Consider the following 22,844-nt stretch of genomic DNA (forward strand, 5'->3'; position numbering starts at 1 on the left):
CTATTTGCAGAGCGCGCAGACGCTGTCTTGAGCTGCCGCCAGACACAAGCCAGAGCGAGCCACCACTCTAATGCTGATGCTACCTGCAGCGAGCAGGTGAAAGTTGCTTCTGTTTTCGGGTATCAGTTAAGAGTTCTCCAAGTGCCATACTAACATCACGGAACTCCAACGCACACTCACGCCGCTCATATACACAAGAAACCTCTGGGCGGCATGTGTGTTTTACCATTGCTGATGTGATTTTGGGGGATACTGACATCACCAAATAGCACAGGGTGCATTGTTCAAATGGCTCTGAGCACTATGGGACTTAACTTCTGAGGTCATCAGTCCCCTAGAACTTAGAACTAATTAAACCTAACTAACCTAAGAACATCACACACATCCATGCCCGAGGCAGGATTCGAACATTAAAACGAATGCCAGTCTTTGCACCATTTCGAAATCTGATGGCGATATGACTCAATTTTTGTCCAGCTTTTTTTCAGACAGTACTTCATTATAGCTGACTGCATCATCTGCGAAAAGTTTGAGGTTAGTCGTACTACTAATGTTGTCTGCAATGTCGTTAGTACACAATGTCAACAGGCGAAGTCCCAAAACACTTCCGTGGGGCACACCTGCAGTTACATCTACATCTGCCAACGGCTTTCCCTCAAAGATAACATGTTGCCCCTCCCTACTAAGATACCCTTAATCCAGTCACAACTTTTGCTTGTTATCCCATACTATCGAACTTTTGATAAGAAGCATAGACGGGATACTGAGTCAAATGTTTTTAAGAAGCCAAGAGATAATGCATCTTGCAGGCTTTCAAAAAAAATTAATGGTGGCCCTCAACTACGTACCCTCAGACTCAGAGTTGAAATATTTAAAGTTTTGGCTGGTTTCGTTGTCTAGGGGCTGGGATGTGTAGTTACCGCATTACATACCAAATGATGCTGAGTCTACAGTACACAATATGAATACACACATGAATCGAATGGTCGAAGGTTCCTATCACTCGGCAGTTGAAAATTTTGAATGTAACATAGAAATTTATAAATGAAAGACTGCAATAAAATAAAATCTGCAGGTACTATTTTAACGACTTTAAATGAGGAGTACGATAGCAGAAGTACCTTTAAGAATATCATTTATTACTGCAAAATACTTATTGGTGTAGATGGTCCAGCAATTAAATAAAATATAAGTTGAATAACAGGGAAACAATAGATTACTGCTTCACGTAGATAGTTGTGAGTAACAACATAGCTCACGAGATATTCACTCCTAATCGCACACTACGTCTTCACTGCAGAAGCCACGGAAATCTCACAAGTGCACTAATCGGCACTACGAACTATTTCTGTCTCCCGCGACGACACGCAAACTGCTCAGCTCTCCAAGTATTTCCTGCACCCGTCTGCCGCGCCTTCTCGTCCAGAACTCCCCCATGTCCTGTGCCACCCGAAGTGTCAGTTTGAAGAACGTTCTGGACAGTCCGAGCGAATGATTTTACCACCTAGATCGTCTGACATGAATCCCGTGGAACGTTTGTGCGCTCGAGAGGTCAGTTCGCGCACAACCTCCTGCACCGGCAGCACTTTCGCAATTATGGACGACCGTAAAGGTAGCATGGCTCAGTATTTCTGCGTGGGACTTCCAACGACTGCTTAAGTTCAAATGGTTCAAACGGCTCTGAGCACTATGGAACTTAACATCTGAGGCCATCAGTCCCCTAGGACTTAGAACTACTTAAACCTAACCAACCTAAGGACATCACACTCATTCATTCCCGAGGCAGGATTCGAACCTGCGACCGTAGCGGTAGCGCGGTTCCAGACTGAAGCGCCTAGAACCACTCGGCCACACCGGCCGGCGTAGCCAACTCAGCATGACTGTTGACAATTTCCTAATGTATGTCTCCTCAAGACAAGACACCAGCCGTAGTCTCCCATCATACTGACATTCCAGTGCCTATGGTATCACCTTCCGTAATAGATTTTCCATGCCACGTCAAGTTGCTGCACTATGCCACACAAACGTCTTCTGTCACCTGAGTTTAGTACAATATTTCCATCATGCACAGGGTGCCGAAGCTTACTGTACGCCAGCTTGTCTTGGGTATTCTTCTGTGTACCTTATTGTCTGGGATTCACGAAAAGAAAAAAGTGCCTTAATAGTTGTACTTTCTGTACGAAGTTTTGACACAAGAAACAATTTAAGTTGAAACATCTCCTTAGAAAAATTATAAATGACTTTGCTGGTAAACCTCTTACGTTATTTGATTTTCAAACAGCTGAGCAAAACTGAACATACTCAGACATTTCTCTATTTACTTATTCTGATCAACAGTAAACTGACACACAATATTTTTAGCGCAACGCAATCTGACTTTCAATAATCCCTACAAAAGAATGGCCCTGACTAACAATAACCTATACCTTTCATTAATCACTTACCTCACAAAAATCTTCGTTATTCGAACTATTGCAATACAGCGAGCACCAATATTGCAAGCTAAATAAAAAATTCTAACTACTGAAGACACTAACTACTGATAGGAATAGTTAGCAAACGAAAGATTCTGATTTCAAAAGTTCTGGCGGACACACGTCCAAATCGTCCGCCCTCAAAATTCTGCCATCTCTCTCCCGACATCCACCACTGCTGGCGGCTCACCTCCAACTGCACAACGCTACGCACTGTTCACATCCAACTGTCCAACACTACAATAGCAAATATTCCAACAATGCAAATCAGCCACAGACTGCACACAGCACAGTCAGTGATTTTCATACAGAGCGCTATGTGGCGTTGCCAACATAAAAACCTAAACAGCCTACTTACAAAGTAACATAATCTGACCACATTTCAGTAAGATATTCTGTTGCTGTTAGTACTTAGTTTGCCCAATGGAAAGAATTATGGGCATAAATTAATATCTGAGTGAGTTTTGTTGCTGTGGATCCTTCTAGCGGTTCCACAATCTCATCCGGAGAATGTATGAGTATATACAGTATGATGTAGCTTATATGTGAATCGTGTGCAATGAGCATGAGTCACTTTATCTAATTGTCTACAAAGCCGAAATACAAGGATCCAAAGCGATCACGTCAAACATGATACGGTCAACAATAAGCAGTCTCGGAATATCCACGTCGTTACTTACCTTGTAACCTGTAAAGCATGCAAAGAATACTAAAAGATCTGTGCTGACTGCAGTTACGAAAAAACTGTACTATGAGTTCCTCTCTGGTCTCACGACACACTTTCGAGCAGCAGTCGAGTTCGTTCCATACCTTATGCAGCAACATCCTGTCAGTGGCCATCAGAGGAGCACTGGAGCGTTTCCTCTGAGATGTTCCAATGTTCTTGGCCGTGGAGGTACGTGAACTCGGTCCTTAATGTTCTCCCAAAGGAAAAAGTCACAAGTCAGGCGACCTCTGGAGCCAAAATAAGCGACATCGTCTTCACCATTGCGCCCATTGAAGCAGTGCGGAATTTCGTCGTTCAGATACTGACGAACATCGATGCCCCGTCTTGTTGGAAGATGATACTGTCGTAATCAGCCGTCAGTTGTGGGAACAACCACAGCTGCAACACATCGAGATAAGGGATACCCGTCACGGTCTTCTCACAGAAGAAAAGCGGCTCATACAGCGTTGCCTGTGTCATTGCACAGAAAACATTTACATTGGGAGAATCTTGTTCTAGCGCCACAATTCCGTGAGGTTTTTCAGCGCCCCACACTCTCACATTGTGGCGCATAAGCTTCCCAGGCAAACGAAACGTTTCTTCATCGCTCTATATCAGCCTGCATCCTCTGGTGCAGGGTTCGTCGAACTGCGGACCGTGGTTCTCAGCCGTATTTTATGATAACATGCATCTAGCCGAATCCAAAAAATGGTTCAAATGGCTCTGAGCACTGGGTCCTGCGACTCGACAACAGGTGACGATTTAGAGCACGTCTTCTTTTCGAGAAGCACTTTGGGACTTAACGTCTGAGGTCATCAGTCCCCTAGAACTTAGAACTACTTAAAACTAACTAACCTAAGGACATCAAACACGTAAATGCCCGAGGCATGATACGAACCTGCGATCGTAGCAGTCGCACGGTTCCGGACTGAAGCGCCTAGAACCGCTCGCCCACTGCGGCTGGCGCCGAATCCTAATGTTAAGAAGAGTGTAGTTTCCCTGATCAGTAAGAAACAAAAATAATATAGAGACTGTAATATTTGGAGATGGTCTTAATTTTAATCAACGTTGGTGAACTCGATCGTGAACTAAGTAAAACTGGCCGCTTACCCCAGAGGCAAAGGGTTAAGCAGCTCGACCATTGCGGGGTTGGAGGATGTCAAAAGGGGGATGTTCTATTGTTTGTCTTCCAGTACTAATAACTGTGTATGTGTGAAATCTTATGGGACTTAACTGCTAAGGTCATCAGTCCCTAAGCTTACACACTACTTAACCTATTCTATGGACAAACACATACACCCATGCCCGAGTGAGGACTCGAACTTCCGCCGGGATCAGCCGCACAGTCCATGACTGCAGTGCTCTAGACGGAAGTAACGTGGATTTATTAATGCGTATTACAGCGACGGTCATCTTCAAATGCGGTTCCAGTTTGTAGCAAGGAATATGAAATTAAATTAAGGCTATCTCAATACAACGCAATCAGAAGAAAAAATATTCAGGACATTTATTATCGTGCGTCATATTGCATAACGCATTTAAATATAAATTCAGTACTACCGTCATTATTGAACTAATTATCTGCTCGCACGGACAACACAACGCTTTAGTCAGCCAATTACAATGCCACAACTTCGGGGTCTTTGAGGGTGGCAGCAATCTGAAACCGTGAACGAACAGTTCGCACTCGTAAGTGTTACGAAAGGTCACGCCTTTTAACGGTCAGTACCTGGCGGGCCCGGGGGGAACTTAAAGCGCCCGTATGTTGTTGTTGTTGTGGTTGTGGTCTTCAGTCCTGAGACTGGTTTGATGCAGCTCTCCATGCTACTCTATCCTTTGCAAGCTTCTTCATCTCCCAGTACCTACTGCAGCCTACATCCTTCTGAATCTGCTTAGTGTATTAATCTCTTGGTCTCCCTCTACGATTTTTACCCTCCACGCTGCCCTCCAATACTAAATTGGTGATCCCTTGATGCCTCAGAATATGCCCTACCAACCCGTCCCTTCTACTAGTCAAGTTGTACCACAAACTCCTCTTCTCCCCAATTCTATTCAATGTAACCAGTCTATTTTGGGCAAGGGGGGGGGGGTGCACAACGTACCAAATTTGTGTGACGGTTACCAACTGAAGCGGTGAAATGGAAAACTTCCTTAAATGCTATTATTTCACAAAACGCATGATGGAAAGGGTAGATGTATCAATTTGAAGTCTGGAAACGACTGAGTCGAAATTTATGAGCGAACATCGTTGAAACTCACCTGGCAGCGGAAGTCATCTACTACGAGCTCTTAACTTTCCATACTTTGGAAGGACGTAGTGCGGACCAAAATAAGGGAAAAAAGTCCAGTAAACATGAGCACTTGTTCATCTTTGCTACAGTGAAGCACATCTCTTCTGCTGAAGAGGTGCTCGTAGCTGTTGCAGTAGGCATTTTAGAGCCCATGTCCACTATACTATTTTAGCTTGTTTTGGCCCACACCACCTCCACCCAAAATAAGGAAAGCAAAGATCCTGCAGTAGCAGAGGTCCACTGTCAGAGGTATGAGAACGATTTGCAATTACAATTTTCCACTTGGTCGTTTCCTGATCGTGGTCCATTACCTCAGCATTATACATTTACCCTTCTCCATCGTCCATCAAAGTTTGTGACATCGCCACAATGTATAAAATTTCTTATTCTGAAAGAGAAAAATTAAAAAAAAGTCAGTGTATTCAAAAGAGGAGAGACAATGCCGTACTTCATCTGAAACACCAGCCATATTTATCAGCTGCAAAACGGACAGAGCTGTTGACGATATTTCCATTTCTTCCTCATTACCATAGGCAGATTCACAGTAAACTTTGCAATATCTGATCGCAAGAATGAAGTTGTGTGAGAAACAGAAGTTGATAAAGAGAGATTGAATTTAATTATGTTATTCTCGAACAGCACTAGAACGTTCTTAATAAATGATACTCTCATTTGTCTCATTTTTTGCAATGCCCAAGTGGACAGCATAATTTTGTGGTATCAGAATACCTCCTCAATTCTTTGGATACAAATAAGTTATGCACAAAAAGAGATACACTATTGTTTTGATCCTCCGGACAAATGTGCGATCTGGGACTTGGAACACTTTCCGTTTCGACTCTTCAGTTAACAATAAGACGGGTACACACGCAGCACGAGACGCAACGTCAGTTCTGGCTCTTAAGTAAAAACATTTGACGAACGCTACGCTAGTGCTTCCTGCATTGTGTTGCAAAACTGAATGCGCTGGCCGTAATCTTCCGGTTTCAATTCTTCTATATCTACATCTACATATAAACTCCGCTAGCCACCAAGCGGTGTGTGGCGGAGGGAACAATTCGCGCCAAAGTCATATTCCCCCCCTCTCTGTTCCACTCACGGATGGCGCGAGGGAAAAACGACTGTCTGAACACCTGAGTACGAGCTCTTATTTCCCGTATCTTTGAATGGTAATCATTGCGCGATTTGAAAGTTGGTGGTAATAATATATGCTCTACATCCTCGGTAAAGATCGGATTTCGGAATTCAGTGAGCAGCCCCTTCTGTTTAGCGCGTCGTCTATCTGCACGTATGTCCCACTTCGAACTTTCTATGAGATTTGTAACGCTCTCGCTATGGCTAAATGTACCAGTCACGAATCTTGCCGCTCTTCGTTGGACCTTCTCAATCTCTTGAATCAGACCCAAGTGGTAAAGGTCCCATACAGGCGAAGAATACTCCAAGACTGGATGAACTAACGTATTGCGAGCTGTTTCCTTTGTTGAAGCACTGCATCGCTTCAGGATTGTACCAATAAACCTCAATCTAGAGTTCGCCTTACCCGTTACTTGTGTAATCTGATCTTCCATTTGAGATCATTTCGAACAGTGACACCCAGATACTTGACGGATGTTACCGCTTCCAAAGACTGTGCATTAATTATGTACTCGAACATCAATGGGGATTTTCGCCTTGTTATACGCAGTAGGTTACACTTACTAATATTGAGAGATAACTGCCAGTCATCACACCACGCATTTATTTTCTGCAGATCCTCATTGTTTTGTTCACAACTTTCTTGTGATACTACTTTCCTGTAGACTACAGCATCATCGGCAAACAGTCTAATGCCGCTGTCAATAGCATCAACCAGATCGTTTATGTAAATCGTAAAAAGCTGCGGACCTATTACGCTGCCCTGGGGCGAGGCTCATATTACGCTAGTTTCTGTTGAAGTCACCCCGTTCAGGACGACATACTGCTCCCTGTCTGTTAGAAAACTATCTATCCAACATCATATGTCATCGGATGGGCCGTAAGCGGGCACTTTCTGGAGCAAGCGACAGTGAGGAACCGAGTCCAACGCCTGTCGAAAGTCGAGAAATATGGCATCAACCTGGGAGCTGGTATCTAGAGCGTGTTGTATATCATCCACAAAGAGGGCCAGCTGTGTCTCGCATGACCGCTGTTTCCTAAAACCGTGCTGGTTTCTGCAGATGAGCTTCTCAGAGTCTAGAAAGGTCATTATGTCTGAACACAAAATATGTTCCACGATTCTACAACAAATCGATGTCAGTGAAATTGGCCGGTAATTGTGTGCATCCGATTTTCTACCCTTTTTAGAGATTGCTATGACCTGGGCCTTCTTCCAGTCCCGTGGAACTTTCCGCCGTTCCATTGATTTCTGATAGATGATGGATAAGTATGGTGCTATATTTGTAGTATAGTCAACATAAAATCTTACGGGGATACCTTCTAGGCCAGATGCCTTCCTGGCGTCTAAGGATCTTAACTATTTTACAATCCCAGATACACTAAAAACTGTCAGCCATTTTATCGTTTGTTCGATGGGTTCGAAGGGGGAATGGTGCTGCAGTCCTCTACTGTAAACGAGTTTTTGAAAGCTAGGTTTAAAATTTCGGCCTTCTGTCAGCAAGAGAAGGTACTGAATTATTTTTAGCGTTCATAGATTCTACGTACGCCCAAAATTTTTTGGGGCTATTTTTAGAATCTCCAGATAAAATATTGCTTTCAAATTCGTTAAAAGAATGTCTCTTTGTCCTTCTGACAGCAGCTCTCATTTCGCATAGTTTGTGTTTGTCAGCGGGGCAGTGACTACTTTTAAAACGACTGTGCAAAATTCTCAGCTTTCTCTGCAAGTTCGTAATATGTTTGTTGTACGAAGGTGGATCCTTTCCCTCCCCTATACTTTTGCTAGGCACATACTTCCCTAGCACATGGTGGACAATTCTTGCTCGAGCTTTAGACGGGACGATGTGGTATGAAACCGCCGTCGCAGAATCTGCCACACAGTTTGCTGCTGTTTTCTAAGCCGTGGTTCGCGCGGAGCATTGATCCTTTTGGACTGCGTACCGAAGCTTTCCTCAGCCGCTCCACAGTTGCAGCCGACACGTTTGGTCGACAGCGACTTTTCTGTTTACAGGGACGACCACTGTCGACACCAACGCAGAGTACTCTTTTTGCATGGCGGTTCTTTTACATAATTCTTTCCGAATGCACGCCGCACTTTTGTTACATATAAACATCTTGCATATCCCAAAACACAAAACTCATTACTTGCTTTGCCGCCCTTTTGTCAAACCCAGCTGGTGGACACAATGAAAAGTCGGTCACTTTATGATTCTATTCATGCATCAATCAGCTTTTACATGTAATACTTCAGAAAATATGGAACTTTGAAAACAAACAACTCATATAAAGATTGACAGCAATTTATGACCAACCCATTATCGTTAATGTCCCGTTTGCGCTACGCAGTTCGCACTTACTTCATTCTGGTATAGTGAGGCTGTGCCGGGACGCGACAATTTTCCTTGTTTAGTTCCGTACTACCGCCACTTCCAGTAGCGAAGATGAAGAAGGCATTTTAGAGGCCAATGTTTACTGGTTTTTCTAGTTTTGTTCCATATCACCCCTCTCAAGATTTTATTTATTTGACAAGATTAACGTTTTTAGACCTCCTCTTACGCAATGAAGCATTGCTTATGTAGTTTTTGGAGAAGACTGAAGGGAAAATAGATCAAGAAAAGACCTAGTTTTTGATGTGTTGGCAGAATAGCCAACACCGTGTTGCTAGAGGAGGCCAAAATGCACGCGTTAAGCTCACGCAGACTGGCGTGAGGTTTGGAACAGGACAATGTAATTAATATAGCCAATAAGGTACGTTGCTGCTGGAATACTTAACTTTAATCCATAATTGGTGTACATCGCTCTTGACGGTACATTAATAACAATCTCAATATAAACTGGTAATGGCGCCTTGCTAGGTCGTAGCAAATGACGTAGCTGAAGGCTATGCTAACTATCGTCTCGGCAAATGAGGGCGTATTTGTCAGTGTAGCTTCGCTAGCAAAGTCGGCTGTACAACTGGGCCGAGTGCTAGGACGTCTCTCTAGACCTGCCGTGTGGCGGCGCTCGGTCTGCAATCACTGACAGTGGCGACACGCGGGTCCGACGTATACTAACGGACCGCGGCCGATTTAAAGGCTACTACCTAGCAAGTGTGGTGTCTGGCGGTGACACCACAGTTTTCGCTGACAAAAGGAAATAAGGAAACTGAAGGACTGATTTTTAGTGACATCACAACTAACGCCATCAAAGTCAGAGTCAGCAAGAGACCAACAACGTACACTTGGCAAAGAAGCTGACGAAACAACAGACGATTTCTTGAACTGTTCGAAAAAGATCGCTGAGACTGATTGCAAGCTGACGTACAATGATCCACTGGAACTTACGCCAAATTTAGCATCTGCCGGCGGCAAGGGAGTGGTGCGAGCACAAGCCAGAAAAAAATTGTCGGAAACGAACGTGCGAAATTACTGTGTTTACAGTAAACATAGCAAGAGAGAGAGCACTTTTCTGTGTTTCCCTTTTTGCCACCAGTCGGACACTTCGCAAACTGATGACACTGCACGCTGTACCGGCGGATGATTCACGCAGATCCTGTTAAGGGGCTCCGGAAAGGCTCAAAATCATGAAAAGTTCAATTTTTACTTTTTTGCGTTTTCTGAATCTGTAGACTATTACCTTTTAATATATATATAATTTATTCAATTCCGAAGACTACAACTATTTTTAAATTTTTTTTGAAATGTGTTCTACATGGGCGTGCCCCACTGTGGCGCTGTTAAACTGCTGTCAAATGGTGTTATTATTAACGTCCGTGTTCATCAGGTACATTTTAGTGATGTGAGATAAAGTATGTGTTGTGGCTAACCTGTGATGGTTCAATATATATCGCTGGTGTGATTGTCGATTGTTTCATGTTTATTTACTCTGTCGTTACCTCGAAAATATTCGTAATTAATTCTGTTTCTTGAGTCTCTCTTTTGTTGAAGTATAATAATGAGTAAAAGTAAAGTTATTAGAAATCCTCTGAAGGCTTTTAAGAATAGGAGAAATGTTGGAAAGCCAAAGGTATGTGTTATTACTGTAAATAATAACATTGTAACATGGTACGAGCGATGCTTGCTTTAGACAAGGAACGCCTTCGGGCTGCAGACAGGGCTGTAAAGAGTCTAGAAATACAGGCAAGAGTAAACAGGAGGAGGAACAAGAGGAAGCTGGAGGAGGAGTTTGCAGAGGATGAAGATAATCCATCCTATGGACCTGGAATGCACTAAAAAGTTAATCCAATCTTTCTCGCTTGATTCCCAAAACTTTTATTTTCTCTTACTAATTACATGTTTTCTAAGGATCTTCCAAACATATTTGTTTCAAACTTTCAGTAAATGTTACACAGTACCTTCTGCATAATTTAACACAGCCTTTTTCCAAAAAACTGTATGTTTTTGAATATATAAATAAAAAATTGCAAAAAAAATGTTGTGAATTTTCATTACAATTGAAAAAAAATCATCTTTAATAACTGAACTAAAATTTTGTAAAATCCCTGTGTTAAGTTGTAGCCCATATTCCAATAAATAATCTGTAAAAAGTTCAACTTCCTACCTCAAATATTTTGTGAGGAAAGATGTAATTTATAAGCGTTATTTTAACATTACAAGTATAGGGCGTTCCGGACCCCCTTAAAGTGGCCAGTGACTGTGGCAACGCTCCGCTCCCTGTGTGTGTAGAACCGCTGGGACCGCATCCACTGCTCTAGTGGCTGTTGTTCGATTTTCTTCTCGTATCTGATAACTTGTTTCTCGCAGGTTCTGCAGCGTGTGGACAACATTTGCAGCACGTAGACTCAACATATGTGTATACAGGGTGGTCCAGTGGTAGTGACCGGGCCAAATATCTCACGAAATAAGCGTCAAACGAAAAGACTACAAAGAACGAAACTTGTCTAGCATCAAGGTGGAAACCAGATGGCGCTATGGTTGGCCCGCTAGATGGCACTGCCATAGGTCAAACGGATATCAACTGCGTTTTTTGAATAGGAACCCCCATTTTTTATTACATATTCGTGTGGTACGTAAAGAAATATGAATGTTTTAGTTGGACCACTTATTTCGCTTTGTGACAGATGGCACTGTAATAGTCACAAACTTATAAGTACGTGGTATCACGTAACATTCCGCCAGTGCGGACGGTATTTGCTTCGTGATACATTGTTGTTGTTGCGGTCTTCAGTCCTGAGACTGGTTTGATGCAGCTCTCCATGCTACTCTATCCTGTGCAAGCTTCTTCATCTCCCAGTATCTACTGCAACCTACATCCTTCTGAATCTGCTTAGTGTATTCATCTCTTGGTCTCCCTCTACGATTTTTACCCTCCACACTGCCCTCCAATGCTAAATTTGTGATCCCTTGATGCCTCAAAACATGTCCTACCAACCGATCCCTTCTTCTAGTCAAGTTGTGCCACAAACTTCTCTTCTCCCCAATCCTATTCAATACCTCCTCATTAGTTACGTGATCTACCCACCTTATCTTCAGCATTCTTCTGTAGCACCACATTTCGAAAGCTTCTATTCTCTTCTTGTCCAAACTAGTTATCGTCCATGTTTCACTTCCATACATGGCTACACTCCATACAAATACTTTCAGAAACGACTTCCTGACACTTAAATCTATACTCGATGTTAACAAATTCCTCTTCTTGAGAAACGCTTTCCTTGCCATTGCCAGTCTACATTTTATATCCTCTCTACTTCGACCATCATCGGTTATTTTACTCCCTAAATAGCAAAACTCCTTTACTACTTTAAGTGTCTCATTTCCTAATCTAATTCCCTCAGCATCACCCGACTTAATTTGACTACATTCCATTATCCTCGTTTTGCTTTTGTTGATGTTCATCTTATATCCTCCTTTCAAGACACTCCATTCCGTTCAACTGCTCTTCCAAGTCCTTTGCTGTCTCCGACAGAATTACAATGTCATCGGCGAACCTCAAAGTTTTTACTTCTTCTCCATGAATTTTAATACCTACTCCGAATTTTTCTTTTGTTTCCTTTACTGCTTGCTCAATATACAGATTGAATAACATCGGGGAGAGGCTACAACGCTGTCTTACTCCTTTCCCAACCACTGCTTCCCTTTCATGCCCCTCGACTCTTATAACTGCCATCTGGTTTCTGTACAAACTGTAAATAGCCTTTCGCTCCCTGTATTTTACCCCTGCCGCCTTCAGAATTTGAAAGAGAGTATTCCAGTTAACATTGTCAAAAGCTTTCTCTAAGTCTACAAATGCTAGAAACGTAGGTTTGCCTTTTCTTAATCTTTCTTCTAAGATAAGTCGTAAGGTCAGTATTGCCTCACGTGTTCCAACATTTCTACGGAATCCAAACTGATCTTCCCGGAGGTCGGCTTCTACCAGTTTTTCCAATCGTCTGTAAAGAATTCGCGTTAGTATTTTGCAGCTGTGACTTATTAAACTGATAGTTCGGTAATTTTCACATCTGTCAACACCTGCTTTCTTTGGGATTGGAATTATTATATTCTTCTTGAAGTCTGAGGGTATTTCGCCTGTCTCATACATCGTGCTCACCAGATGGTAGAGTTTTGTCATGACTGGCTCTCCCGAGGCCATCAGTAGTTCAAATGGAATGTTGTCTACTCCCGGGGCCTTGTTTCGACTCAGGTCTTTCAGTGCTCTGTCAAACTCTTCACGCAGTATCTTATCTCCCATTTCGTCTTCATCTACATCCTCTTCCATTTCCATAATATTGTCCTCAAGTACATCGCCCTTGTATAAACCCTCTATATACTCCTTCCACCTTTCTGCCTTCCCTTCTTTGCTTAGAACTGGGTTGCCATCTGAGCTCTTGATATTCATACAAGTGGTTCTCTTCTCTCCAAAGGTCTCTTTAATTTTCCTGTAGGCAGTATCTATCTTACCCCTAGTGAGACAAGCCTCTACATCCTTACATTTGTCCTCTAGCCATCCCTGCTTAGCCATTTTGCACTTCCTGTCGATCTCATTTTTGAGACGTCTGTATTCCTTTTTGCCTGCTTCATTTACTGCATTTTTGTATTTTCTCTTTTCATCAATTAAATTCAATATTTCTTCTGTTACCCAAGGATTTCTATTAGCCCTCGTCTTTTTACCTACTTGATCCTCTGCTGCCTTCACTACTTCATCCCTCAGAGCTACCCATTCTTCTTCTACTGTATTTCTTTCCCCCATTCCTGTCAATTGTTCCCTTATGCTCTCCCTGAAACTCTCTACAACCTCTGGTTCTTTCAGTTTATCCAGGTCCCATCTCCTTAAATTCCCACCTTTTTGCAGTTTCTTCAGTTTCAATCTGCAGTTCATAACCAATAGATTGTGGTCAGAGTCCACATCTGCCCCAGGAAATGTCTTACAATTTAAAACGTGGTTCCTAAATCTCTGTCTTACCATTATATAATCTATCTGATACCTACTAGTATCTCCAGGATTCTTCCAGGTATACAACCTTCTTTTATGATTCTTGAACCAAGTGTTGGCTATGATTAAGTTATGCTCTGTGCAAAATTCTACAAGGCGGCTTCCTCTTTCATTCCTTCCCCCCAATCCATATTCACCTACTATGTTTCCTTCTCTCCCTTTTCCTACTGACGAATTCCAGTCACCCATGACTATTAAATTTTCGTCTCCTTTCACTACCTGAATAATTTCTTTTATCTCGTCATACATTCCATCTATTTCTTCATCATCTGCAGAGGTAGTTGGCATATAAACTTGTACTACTGTAGTAGGCATGGGCTTTGTGTCTACCTTGGCCACAATAATGCGTTCACTATGCTGTTTGTAGTAGCTAACCCGCACTCCTATTTTTTTATTCATTATTAAACCTACTCCTGCATTACCCCTATTTGATTTTGTATTTATAACCCTGTAATCACCTGACCAAAAGTCCTGTTCCTCCTGCCACCGAACTTCACTAATTCCCACTATATCTAACTTTAACCTATCCATTTCCCTTTTTAAATTTTCTAACCTACCTGCCCGATTAAGGGATCTGACATTCCACGCTCCGATCCGTAGAACGCCAGTTTTCTTTCTCCTGATAACGACGTCCTCCTGAGTAGTCCCCGCCCGGAGATCCGAATGGGGGACTATTTTACCTCCGGAATATTTTACCCAAGAGGACGCCATCATCATTTAATCATACAGTAGAGCTGCATGTCCTCGGGAAAAATTACGGCTGTAGTTTCCCCTTGCTTTCAGCCGTTCGCAGTACCAGCACAGCAAGGCCGTTTTGGTTAATGTTACAAGGCCAGATCAGTCAATCATCCAGACTGTTGCCCCTGCAACTACTGAAAAGGCTGCTGCCCCTCTTCAGGAACCACATGTTTGTCTGGCCTCTCAACAGATACCCCTCCGTTGTGGTTGCACCTACGGTACGGCCATCTGTATCGCTGAGGCACGCAAGACTCCCCACCAGCGGCAAGGTCCATGGTTCATGGGGGGGGGGCCCATTACCCGTGTTAAAACGGACCGTTTACCAATTGCGGAAAAGGTCAATATCGTGTTGATGTATGGCTGTTGTGATCAAAATGCCCAACGGGCTTGTGCTATGTATGCTGCTCGGTATCCTGGACGACATCTTCAAAGTGTCCGGACCGTTCGCCGGACAGTTACGTTATTTAAGGAACCAGAAAGTGTTCAGCCACATGTGAAACGTCAACCACGACCTGCAACAAATGATGATGCCCAAGTAGGTGTTTTAGCTGCTGTCGCGGCTAATCCGCACATCAGTAGCAGACAAATTGCGCAAGAATCGGGAATCTCAAAAACATCGGTGTTGAGAATGCTACGTCAACATTGATTGCACCCGTACCATATTTCTATGCACCAGGGATTTGCATGGCGACGACTTTGAACGTCGTGTACAGTTCTGCCGCTGGGCACAAGAGAAATTACGGAACGATGACAGATTTTTTGTACGCGTTCTGTTTAGCGACGAAGCGTCATTCACCATCAGCGGTAACGCAAACCGGCATAACATGCACTATTGAGCAACGGAAAATCCGCGATGGCTGCGAGAAGTGGAACATCAGCGACATTGGCGGGTTAATGTATGGTGCTGCATTATGGGAGGAAGGATAATTCGCCCCCATTTTATCGATGGCAATCTAAATGGTGCAATGTATGCTGATTTCCTACGTAATGTTCTACTGATGTTACTACAAGATGTTTCAGTGCATGACAGAATGGCGATGTACTTCCAACATGATGGATGTCCGGCACATAGCTCGCGTGCAGTTGAAGCGCTATTGAATAGCATATTTCATGACAGGTGGACTGGTCGTCGAAGCACCATGGCCCGCACGTTCACCGGATCTGACGTCCCCGGATTTCTTTCTGTGGGGAAGTTGCAGGGTATTTGCTATCGTGATCCACCAACAACGCCTGACAACATGCGTCAGCGCATTGTCAATGCATGTGCGAACATTACGGAAGGCGAACTACTCGCTGTTGAGAGGAATGTCGTTACACGTATTGCCAAATGCACTGATGCTGACGGACATCATTTTGAGCATTTATTGCATTAATATGGTATTTACAGGTAATCACGCTGTAACAGCATGCGTTCTCAGAAATGATAAGTTCACAAAGGTATATGTATCACACTGGAACAACCGAAATTAATGTTCAAACGTATCTACGTTCTGTACTTTAATTTAAAAAACCTACCTGTTACCAACAGTTCGTCTAAAATTGTGAGCCGTATGTTTGTGACAATTACGGCACCATCTGTCACAAAGCGAAAAAAGTGCTCCAGCTAAAACATTCGTATTTATTTACGTTCTACACGAATATGTAATAAAAAATGGTGGTTCCTATTTAAAGAAAACGCAGTAGTTATCCATTTGACTTATGGCAGCGCCATCTAGCGGGCCAACCATAGCGCCATCTGGTTTCCCCCTTCAAGCTAGACAAGTTTCGTTCTTTGTAGTTTTTTCGTCTGACGCTTATTTCGTGAGATATTAGGCCCGGTCACGATCAATGGACCACCATGTATATCTACCTTTTCGAACAGATTGGCTTTATTTCACTTAAAAGATTTTTTGCTTTTCAAGGGTTTATGTGATACTTTCTCAGAGTGCGTGCATCCAGTGAATCAAGCATGCACTTGTTTAGAGATTCGCAGGTGATGCAGATCTTTTTAAGTGCAGTGTAATGTGCAAAATTAGAGGAAGGGATCCGATATTGCTTGGCTTCGAGTAAATGACAATAATTTTTATCGGGCAGTGAACGGCTGAAACGTCTAAAGAGGAACGACGACATAAGTGATACATCCAGCCGTGAGTGGTGAGGGGGGGGGGGGGGGGGGAGGGCAGGCGCCACCTGTTGAGTGTGGTACACCACATTCCCCCCACCCGAGGTAGCCCTCTCCAGCAGACGACGACCGACGGGCGTGCAGCCCCTTCCGCCCCTCCGCGAACAGTTAGTGGAGTGCAGGGCAGTGCAGCGCAGTGTTTGCAGAGTGGAGTGTGTCCCGTATATAAGCGGCGGTGGGGAGCGCGCCGGCCGCGGTTGCTCCGAACGCAGCGCCACAGCGGCGACGCGGCGACACTCAGTACTCAGTAGCGGGCCCGACAGCGCGCCGAACACACGCGACTCCACTCGACGCAGCGCGCAGCCAATCACCTGACGAGACCGCCCGACGCTCCGTCCGCCACCGCCACCGCCCCCGCGCGCACAGACGCCACCGACCGACGCAACGCCGGCGGCGCACACACGAGCATCCGACAGGCGCCCTAGTGGGACGACGCCAGATCCCAACGACAACAGTCATCTCTGTAAGTCCCGCGACAAAAGTACTTAGCCGGCTATACGTCTTAACATCAGGGTGGATTCGAGATCGCGACATTCTCCTCCTGCTTCGACTAGTACCGTCACGATCAACACCTTTCCTTTTTCAATTGTTGCTGTTTTGATGGTTATAGACTTATTTGTAGGGTACCTCGAGGTCTGGGGTAGGTTGACAGGTCATATTGGTGCGTCACTGAAACATAAAGTCTTTGTGCTACGCTTATAAATGCGAAAAAAACCTACAAGCTCCAGAACGTTAGGCAGCTGATAAAAACGTTGTATAGACGAAGACAAATGTGTAAAACGGCAATTGGAGACCGATGAAAGCGCGAAACGCGACTTGACATAAATATAATCCCTGCTTGCTGTAATTTTTCAAGGAATTTAATTCACTGACACGGAGCTCGACCACCGTTAACACGAATGAAGTAACGAATAGCCATAGTTTCGTTGTGTGGTGACCAAACCGTCGAAAGTGTCCTGACAATCTATTCTTTTTAGATATATATAAGTCGCGTATTCCGTAGTTATATTTACTTCTTCGATATAAACTCCAATTTTACCACTGCGGAATGGCGTTTTGCAGTTGCTGATATGTGTCATGGCATTAACAGAAAGAACCCCCCCCCCATATTCATTCGGGGATATTTTATAATGAAAATATACATCATTGTGTGACGACGTAGTTGTCATACAGCTGACGGGCTGTATCGTATTCTTCAATACGATCCCACGGATACGACGTAAGAGTTTTTCCTCGCCGTGGTGGAAGCTCTATTTCCTACAGTCTAGCCGGTAAGCTATTCCATTTTCCGGACACAGTACCTTTGCATGACGTGCCTCCGCGCTGGCGCACGAGCCGAAGGTCTCCGCTTCGAACCTTGAAGAAAAACTCACGTAGAAAAAGTCTTGTAGAAAAAACCACATAGAAAAAATCTTGTAGAAAAAGTCATTACCAGCGTTATACGGTATGCGAGGAGAGGAAAATTTGTAGCGTACAGGCTGTGCGCAGTTGAACTGGGTTCGTTTTCAAATTGGTGTATGGGGTCCAATGTGTAGTGAGCGTGTAAGGCAGTGTTAACGGTGTCCTCCTCGTGGGAAGCGGACGTTAGGTTCGGCCAGTATTTCACTGTTTTCTGCCCGCCTGCGGGCAGCGGGCTTAACCTTTCCCCTCGCCATTTGCGTCCGCGTGTGTTACCAGGGAGGGAGCCATCGTTCGCTGAGACGAATCACGTTTCTCTCCTCCTCTTACGCTCGCCGAAGATGAGGGGGGGGGGGGAATGATTGTTCTATGTAACATCTAATTTCTCTTATTTTGTCCCCGATTGAAGCTGTGCAGTGACTGAGACACCGGACTCGCATTCTGGGAACCGCGGTTCGTGTTCCGCCACCCTGATTTAGGTTTTCGTCGGTTTCCAAAAATCGATATATGTGAAGTGTCGGGGATCGCTTTTTTTTTTTTTTTTTTCAAAAAGTCTCGGCTGATCTCTTCTCCCTTTGTTCTTCATACAAGTTTCTGCCTTGCGCCTAGTGACATCGCCTTTGACGCACGTTAGGCTATAAATTCAATTTTTCCTTTTAATTTTACAGCCTCGGTCATTACCGGACACGAATAATATAGAAAGTAATATGTTTACAGACTGAGTTCGGATTTTGGATTTCAGAATTTTAAGAGTAAGGCTCTGCCCTATGCGCAACTATTTATGGTGCATCACACTGGACACTGTTTTTCTGCGACTCTCTCTCGAGACGACAAAATGGTCCTCTGCCGAATCCCATAGATCTTCTTTTAATCTTCTGTCCCTAACATCGATACAAGATCTCAGACAGACGAGCTATACTCGCGACTCGGTCTCACGAGGGTCCTCTACGTGTCTTCTACATCTACATCTACATCTACATTTATACTCCGCAAGCCACCCAACGATGTGTGGCGGAGGGCACTTTACGTGCCACTGTCATTACCTCCCTTTCCTGTTCCACTCGCGTATGGTTCGCGGGAAGAACGACTGTCTGAAAGCCTCCGTGCTCTCTAATTTTACATTCGTGATCTCCTCGGGAGGTATAAGTAGGGGGAAGCAATATATTCGATACCTCATCCAGAAACGCACCCTCTCGAAACCTGGCGAGAAAGCTACACCGCGATGCAGAGCGCCTCTCTTGCAGAGTCTGCCACTTGAGTTTCTTAAACATCTCCGTAACGCTATCACGGTTACCAAATAACCCTGTGACGAAACGCGCCGCTCTTCTTTGGATCTTCTCTATCTCCTCCGTCAACCCGATCTGGTACGGATCCCATACTGATGCGCAATACTCAAGTATAGGTCGAACGAGTGTTTTGTAAGCCACCTCCTTTGTTGATGGACTACATTTTCTAAGGACTCTCCCAATGAATCTCAACCTGGTACCCGCCTTACCAACAATTAATTTTATATGATCATTCCACTTCAAATCGTTCCGCACTCATACTCCCAGATATTTTACAGAAGTAACTGCTACCAGTGTTTGTTCTGCTATCATATAATCATACAATAAAGGATCCTTCTTTCTATGTATTCGCAATACATTACATTTGTCTATGTTAAGGGTCAGTTGCCACTCCCTGCACCAAGTGCCTATCCGCTGCAGATCTTCCTGCATTTCGCTACAATTTTCTAATGCTGCAACTTCTCTGTATATTACAGCATCATCCGCGAAAAGCCGCATGGTACTTCCGCCACTATCTACTAGGTCATTTATATATATTGTGAAAAGCAATGGTCCCATAACACTCCCCTGTGGCACGCCAGAGGTTACTTTAACGTCTTTAGACGTCTCTCCATTGATAACAACATGCTGTGTTCTGTCTTCCCTCCGTGGAGGTATAACAATTCTCAAGATGCCCCCGACAAATCGCACTCTCGCATTTGCCTGTTTCTAGACTGGTTTAGAAACTTGGGGATTCAGATTTTGATCCGTCTGCGGCTAGGTTTATGTGGACGTTCCAACTCCAGACAAACAGTCCTCGCTACTTGGCAACCGTGACTGAGTACAGATGCTGGACGCGTTACCAAACTATACTGACTCTTATTGTCTCTTTATACAGACATTGTTATTTATATCCAGTGACATCGGCCAAGTTTTAGATAAGACTCCCATCATCTCTCCTCTTCCTCCAATGCGTAACCACTTTCTAGAGACACAATCATATCCAAGCGTTCACAACAATAGGACCACACTACTAAGCATCAAAGCTATTCGCCACAGCCGCACTTCAAAGGTAAACACTCTAAAGTTCTTAACTGGTCGGAAGAACGTAACAGAAATCTACCCCCGCCAGACTCTGGGATTGCACAGAATCTCTGACCTAGCTTCGTGATTAGTGGTTGAAGTGCAGGAAGCGAGTCCTTCTACGATCACAGCTAGTAGCACCTGACGAGAACGAGTACAGTAGTCACCATAATACTGTGCGCAGAAAAGTTGAACAGTTAACGCCACTACAAAATCAGGAATATACGAGTATCTACTGCATGTGTCGCAAATTAGTTCCACTTCCTAACGTCAACAAGCAAAGAACCATTTTAAAATTTCTTCCTTCAATGATAAAGGAACACAGGACATGTTGATGTTCAAGGTAAACCCGTACTTGCATATCTGCGACAGTGACAGCATATCGCTTTTAGTAAACGAAAAAAAAAAAGTTATATCACCTCCATTTTGTGGAACATACATGGTCAGCATTAACCTGCACTATGTATAGCGTCATGGCGTCTTCTGTGCCTTAAGGATGCAATTTCTGTTGACACATCTTCATCTTTATCGAAGGGAGGAGTAATCATACTGCTAATCGCGTGAATTTCGCAGTTTTTGTTTTAGTGTTTTAACTGTTTATGTGTTTTCTCTCTGTGGTAAGACTCAGTCTGGAATTTAGACGAGTGTAAAAACCGCCTAAAATCCACAGGCTGCCCAGGGTACGAGAGCATGTTTCTTCTGCTAGCACGTTTATCTTTCCCTTACTTCGCCTTACATCGCGGCCCGATTCCCAGAGAACAGATGCCACCAGTTATTTAAACACCATAACTGACAAGCCTGCAACGTATAAACAGAACGAAAATTAATTGACAGTATGAAAGAGAAATTAACAGACTCCACGCATTGTCTACAGGTTGAAACTCCCTTTCCGGATGGTCAGATAGAGTGATGGTCGTAGTTTCACCGCTTTCCGTAACATGGAGTCACTGTGTGGCTGTGGCTAATATCAGTACGCCGTCGTAATTTACAGCATGACCGGCATATCTAAAGTGATCAGCCACTGCATACACGTTCGGCTGAAGTACATGTGTTTACTGCTGTTTGACACACTGTTCCTGACACTGGGTATGGTTTGTCCTCTACAGCATTTAATATACTGACACGGAGTTTTATAATTCCTCGCCTTTCCTAAGGTAGGTCGTTCTTATCGCTTCATAACCCGGGCCGGTGGGAGGGAAATCACTTCCACTACAATACGCGCACTGTAACTTGGCACTTGGCGCTGGGCGCGTAGGATAGGCAGAATGCACTACACACGTTCCCAGCAGCAACTGCGCGAGGCTACAGTGCGCCAATAGTACGACATTTTTCTTTTCATCTTCATGATTCCTTAAAGCTGTTATCGTACACCCGCCGAAGAACCTTCAAGAATACTTTTGGTTACATTTATTTTTACCATATGGATAACTGTCAACTTGGACCCCATAAGTTACCGTGTCTCGCTCATTTCAATTCGCAGATATTCCACTGGCTAATCCTTGAAAAGTCTTCACTTGGACGAAATGAGATCGTGATAAAGAAAAGTAATCATATTTCCGTAAAGTATTAATACACATAAAATTGCAGAGATTAGTTTGAGAAACTGGGAATGCTAACAACACTCTCATTGTACGTTTAATTATTGTAGTTGACAAAATTAGTAGTCAGTCTTCCATTCTAGCATGAGGCTAGTTGATATTCACACGTGCACCACCACGGATTTACTGTTATTTACATCACAGTGCAATGAATCAAATGTTTGTCACAGAAAGTGGCGAACCACAGAGTGTCAAAAATCTTTACTAATCCGGCAGCAGAAATCAAATGATCGGTAGACACTAGAGATGAGATCGAGTGTCAGAGTTTTCTTTTTTCCAAAAGAAAGCAATGTCCGTTAGGGACTTATTATTTTCAGTTTATTTGAATTTGGTTAATTTCGAGTTTTTCAGTCATTGTCAAGCGACATTCACATAAGCTCTATGGAACACGTCGAAACAGGGGTGACAAACAAATTACTCCACCAATGGACTGATCTGTATGTCGCATGTCTTGCGACGTGTTGCAGAGTTGTCATCTGAATGTCGCTCGTTAATGACAAAGAGATCGCAACTGACCAACAGCAAATTAACTAAAAATGACGAACAATCTTTTCACTTGAAAAATATGTCAAGGCTGTGGAGCCAAGTACAA

General features: G+C 43.7%; 1 protein-coding gene across 2 annotated transcripts in view; it reads left to right on the forward strand.

Moving 5' to 3' along the window:
• The window catches only part of LOC126095121 (synaptic vesicle glycoprotein 2B), a 582,081-nt gene that overhangs the window by 143,740 nt on the left and 415,497 nt on the right, over window positions 1-22,844 (forward strand). The window contains exon 1 of one of the 2 annotated variants that reach the window (XM_049909828.1): window positions 17,125-17,371. The exons of the other annotated variant lie outside the window; for it this stretch is intronic. The gene's annotated coding sequence lies outside the window, so the exon portion shown is untranslated. Of the gene's footprint in view, window positions 1-17,124; window positions 17,372-22,844 lie in introns of those variants that run through there. 2 annotated transcript variants of the gene reach the window in all.

This window comes from Schistocerca cancellata, chromosome 8, assembly GCF_023864275.1.
Source record: "Schistocerca cancellata isolate TAMUIC-IGC-003103 chromosome 8, iqSchCanc2.1, whole genome shotgun sequence".
NCBI lineage: Eukaryota > Metazoa > Arthropoda > Insecta > Orthoptera > Acrididae > Schistocerca > Schistocerca cancellata.